This window comes from Danio rerio, chromosome 19 (genome assembly GCF_052040795.2).
Source record: "Danio rerio strain M-AB ecotype USA chromosome 19, GRCz13ab, whole genome shotgun sequence".
Lineage (NCBI taxonomy): Eukaryota > Metazoa > Chordata > Actinopteri > Cypriniformes > Danionidae > Danio > Danio rerio.
Window position 1 is genome coordinate 47776325 of NC_141039.2, and position 4789 is coordinate 47781113.

The following is a 4789-nucleotide window of genomic DNA, read 5'->3' on the forward strand; positions in this document are numbered from 1 at the left end:
ACGCCGGCGTATGCTACGGCGCTGATGCATAGCCCTTCACCGTGGCCGTCGCCGTCACTGACGTGCACCTCTCAAAAAATGTAACTACACGTCACAACGACGTGTAGCGTAAGCTCTGTGATTGGTCGGCTTGGTAGCGCAGACGAATCTGGGCGGGACCGAGAGCCGCGCGAATGGCGCGAGCGATTGTTTACAAGTATGGAGTACCATGAAGGAGCTCCGGATGGAAAGTTTTGTTTTGTGTTTACCTCATAGTTAAAGTTGCTGTACGTCCGCCGGTTCCTGCCTCAAAATGAGCGAGTTTGAGCCACTTGTACATCCAGGCAGTGTTCAGGAAAAGCAAAAAAGCAGCGAAGAAACTCGACACAGATAAATATTTACACCTCACTGCCAACTAGCGTTTCGGAAGTGTTAATGCAGACCGACAGAGACAGTGCGCAGAAGTATAAATGCACAGCTACGCGCGTTGCCTGCGCCGTGAGTTACGCCGGTCACTTGACGCAGAAGTATAAACCAGGCTTAAGACTGCTGCCCCCGCGACCTGGCCCCGGAAAAGCGCCAGAAGATGAATGAATGAATGAATGAATGAATGAATGAATGAATGAATGAGTGTTTCATAAATCTGAATGACGTACAAAATGTTTCAGTATTAATTCAACACAAGTCTATGTACATAAGGCTCCAGGGGCTTTTGACGATTTGGCTAAAGCCCCTAAAGCCCCCCCATCCCCAATTTTTTGGGTGAACTATTCCATTGTGCCAACTTTGTTTATAATAAAAACTCCGCTAATGTTTAGACGCACACAAATTTTCCAAAAACATATCAAGAGAACACGAAACCTCGACTCACAAAACACACACATCTGTACCTAAGTGACAATGGCAGCATGCAGCGAGTACAGTGTAGTGAAATCCATTAGAGTCAAGGTTTTCAATGCATAAAAAGACCTCTCAGGAATAAAAGAAGAAGAAGATGAAGAAAAAAGGAGCCGGCTCGTGTACTTCATTTCATTCAGAGCCACTCGCAGTCATTAGCACGGCATCTCAACTCTTACTGAGTGTAATTAATGAGGCCGGAGCCGCGTGTGTGAATGGCGACGCTCTCAGCTTGACGTTTTGCAGCAGCAGAGGTGCCCATGTCTGTCTCTATTTACACCAGCAAAATGCTTGATTCTAATTAGCTGACAGAGATAATTAGCATATTAAATCATGATGCTGCTGCTTCTTCTTCTTTTTTTTTTTTTTGTGCACGCTCTCTGACTCTTTCGACCGCAAAGTACATTTGCAGTAAACACATACGTCTTTTAATCATGACAGATGCGAAAGGCCGAAAATTAATAAATAAATAAATGACGGCGTTATTGACTTCCAAAGCTCTGAAAGTCAGCGTGATGGTGGCGAACAGCTGGAATGCCGATGTCAGCACAGTTTGAGCCACAGGAGACATCCCAACAAACACATTTACGTTGTAGCGATGTCTGCACAACGTTGTATTTTTTCAAAGGCAACGTTGCCGCTTACGTGCTTGCTACATTGTCACAACGTAGAAATGTAAGACGTGAGAAGGCTGTAGCAACGTTGTCGTGCGACATTCAGCAACCGCGAGGCGGCGTTCTTACTACTTGTATTAATATTTTTTTGTGGCAGTTTATCATTACTGCCTAGAATACAGGATAAGCAGCAATTCTTTTCCAGTATTGCTTAATATGAAATATTGTTCATTTATTTTTCCTATTTAATTTAAAAACTGCATGTGTAAACTTTAAAGTGTAAAAATGCCACACAAATGAATATAATCAAACTTTTTATTATATATTTCACAACATTTAATACATACAGTACACATACAGTATCTAATTATAAGCAAACAGTATAAAATAAAGTTTAGATTATATATATATATATATATATATATATATATATATATATATATATATATATATATATATATATATATATATATATTTAAACTAAAGGGTAAACAAACAAGAAAAGTAAACAAGAAATCATTAAAATGTAAATAAATATATAAATAAATATATAAATTAAAATTCAAACACTGGTCAGTGAAGCTCTGGACTGGAGAATACAGCAGACCGGGGAGCGCAGCTGAAGACCAGTCGTAGTTGTTGGTATGGAGAAAGCAGTCAGAGGAAGAAACAAATTCAACGGATAATCCAGCTTCAGAGATCCACAGCAGACAAAAGTCAAAATAGGCAGTGAACAAGAGAGGACAGATCAGAGCTTGACACAACAGCACTACACAGGAAATGACTATGACTAGCAAGTTATTGAAGTTTCAGACATTTATTGTAATTTCATTACATATAAAATCTCCAGAGTAATTATGTAGCCTACTTTATTTTAATGTTTTAATAATATATCATATACCAAAATTACAAACAATTAAATAAATTTAGAGATACAGGGAAAACAGGTTTGAGTTAACAGAAGTCAGAGTTAGTCTCCGAATACTTACTTACTGTAAATTATGAGAAGAGAAAGAAGAGGTCCTGTAGTTGTGGCGTTGCTCGCTGTAAATGAAATGTTAAACTTAGTGTCATTTCAATAACAGCTGTACAAAATAATAAAGTAATTTTTCATAAGCATGATCTATTTTCCACATTATGGACATGCTGTTTTAGGTAACATAACTACATTTAATAGTAAATAGAATAGTATACTTCTTACCTCATTCAATTCTTCTTTCCATCAGGAATTACAGCAACACTGATCTGAGGTGAATTCAACAGCTGAAAACATTCTGAAAGACAAGTTACATAAGTAATTTGAAAACAACAGTGAGTGATTAAACAATAGTTTCATGCAACTTACGCATAATTAAAATCCAGAAATTATCAATAGAAGATTACCTCCATGTAAAAATAGCCTGTTGAGCAAAGAGAAGAGTGGGTTTTAAATAAAACATCAAAAGACCAATCAAAATAGAAATTTAGACTAGCAGACCTTTTAATTACTATCTATATTAATTAGGCATATGAACCTCAATTTATATACTTTAACTTATAGGGATAGCTCACCCAAAACTGACAATTCTGCCATTTTAGCCTCATTCTGTATTTGTTCCAAACTTATTTAGCTTTTTTTCTGCTAAACAATAAAGAAGATGTATTAAATAAAGCTGGAAAACTGTAACTATTTAATTCCATAGTGTTTTCCTACCATGAAAGCAAATGCTTACAGTCTTTAATGTTCAACAGAATAAAGAAACTTAAAGGTTTGGAATCACTTATTATTTACAGGGCAAATAATTCGTGAGTACATATCATTTTTGAGTGAACTGTTCCTTTAACGGGACGCAATCTGCACAGAAATGTTTTGTTTTTAAAAGTTGTTTTGTGTTTTGTAAAAAGTGGGTCGGCTTGTGTGATGAAGTATCATACTAACTGATCACGATGGATATGGAAAAAACTGAACTTCAAAAACATTATTGTCCATTTGACTAAAGACAAGGCGTAGGTAAATAATCAGGAAATGTTTTATCGAGAGATTTAACATAATGATTTTAATGTTGTTGCCGTCCGTTAACGGAATGCCGAAATGTTACTCGCTCGTAATAACTTCATTACGGCTTTTGTGTGTGTGTAATGTTGGAACAGATTGTTGTCGAAATCATAGGTTTGTTTGAATATTCACGATTTATGTATCTTATTTAGCATGAAGAAATAAAGCAATACTCACGTCTCCTCGGTCGTTGATGAATGAGACGACGGCTTGTTGAAATTTAAACTGATTCAGCTGTGACCAGTAAATGTTGTACAGTGGTCGTCCACGCCACCTAAGCACAACCTAAAGCATGCGACATCATATGATGTTTAAATGGCAACCTTATGACATCGTTGTGACAACCTTTAGAAACAACGTAGAATCCTCAACCTTTTTGCAATGTTGGTACAACGTTGTAGGAAGGTCGCTACGTTGAGGCATCGTTGTGTGTTTGTTGGGATCGCGCTTTAGCTGAAACACCTGTAGGATGAATATGCATGCCGTTTTATTTGTTCATTTATTTATTCATTTATTCAAATAGGCTTAATTTTGGGAGTACACCTGATTTTTTTTTTTTTGTGCTACAATGTGACCGTGGTCTACTCGAAACCCATGGGGATTGCCATTAAAAGTGCTCTGAATCATCATTTAGTTGTAAATGTGCACGACTGCTTATCAAGATCTATTTGTTATGTACATAACAGTATGACATTTTTTGAAGGGGTGGCACGCTGGATCAGTGGTTTGCGCTGTTGCCTTACAGCAAGAAAGTCGCTGATTTGAGTCCCGGCTGGGTCAGTTGGCATTTCTGCGTGGAGTTTGCATGTTCTCCCTGTATTGGTGTGGGTTTCCTCCATCTTTATTCCGGTTTCCCTTACAGTTCAAACACATGCGCTATGAGGGAATTGGGTGAACTGAATTGGCCGTAGTGTGTGATTGGGTGTTTCCTAGTAATGGCTTGTGGATGAAAGTGCGTAAAACATATGCTGGATAAGTTTGCGATTCATTCCGCTGTGGCCAATCTTGATAAATAAGTGACTAAACCGAGGAAAAAATTGTGAATGAACATTTTTTTAAATTAATTATGTATTTTAAAATATCATAGAGAATAGCAGATGCATAAGGGATTTGTCATATTGGTCTCTCCTGATTGGCTTTTAAATTTAGCTAACAATATTAATTCAGTCTCAAAAAGAATTGTTTGATACTGTACATTATAATGTTGTGATACCCATTTTCACAGTGTAAAGTAGGGGTCACCAATCTCGATCCTGGAGGGCCA

The 4789-nt window shown here is 37.4% G+C and overlaps 1 long non-coding RNA gene across 4 annotated transcripts; it reads right to left on the reverse strand.

Moving 5' to 3' along the window:
• Nucleotides 1-1791: 1791 nt before the first annotated feature.
• On the reverse strand, nucleotides 1792-3938 carry LOC148679864 (uncharacterized). Of its 4 annotated transcripts, XR_015945266.1 has the most exons (6): nucleotides 3898-3938; nucleotides 3703-3810; nucleotides 2836-2890; nucleotides 2692-2764; nucleotides 2484-2534; nucleotides 1792-2181 (listed from the first exon to the last, which is right to left on the reverse strand). It is a non-coding gene; the product is annotated as an uncharacterized LOC148679864 (long non-coding RNA). The 4 variants fall into 4 exon arrangements; XR_015945269.1 differs by lacking the exon at nucleotides 2836-2890; XR_015945268.1 differs by lacking the exon at nucleotides 3898-3938 and having other exon boundaries at nucleotides 2874-2890; nucleotides 3703-3784.
• Nucleotides 3939-4789: the final 851 nt, after the last annotated feature.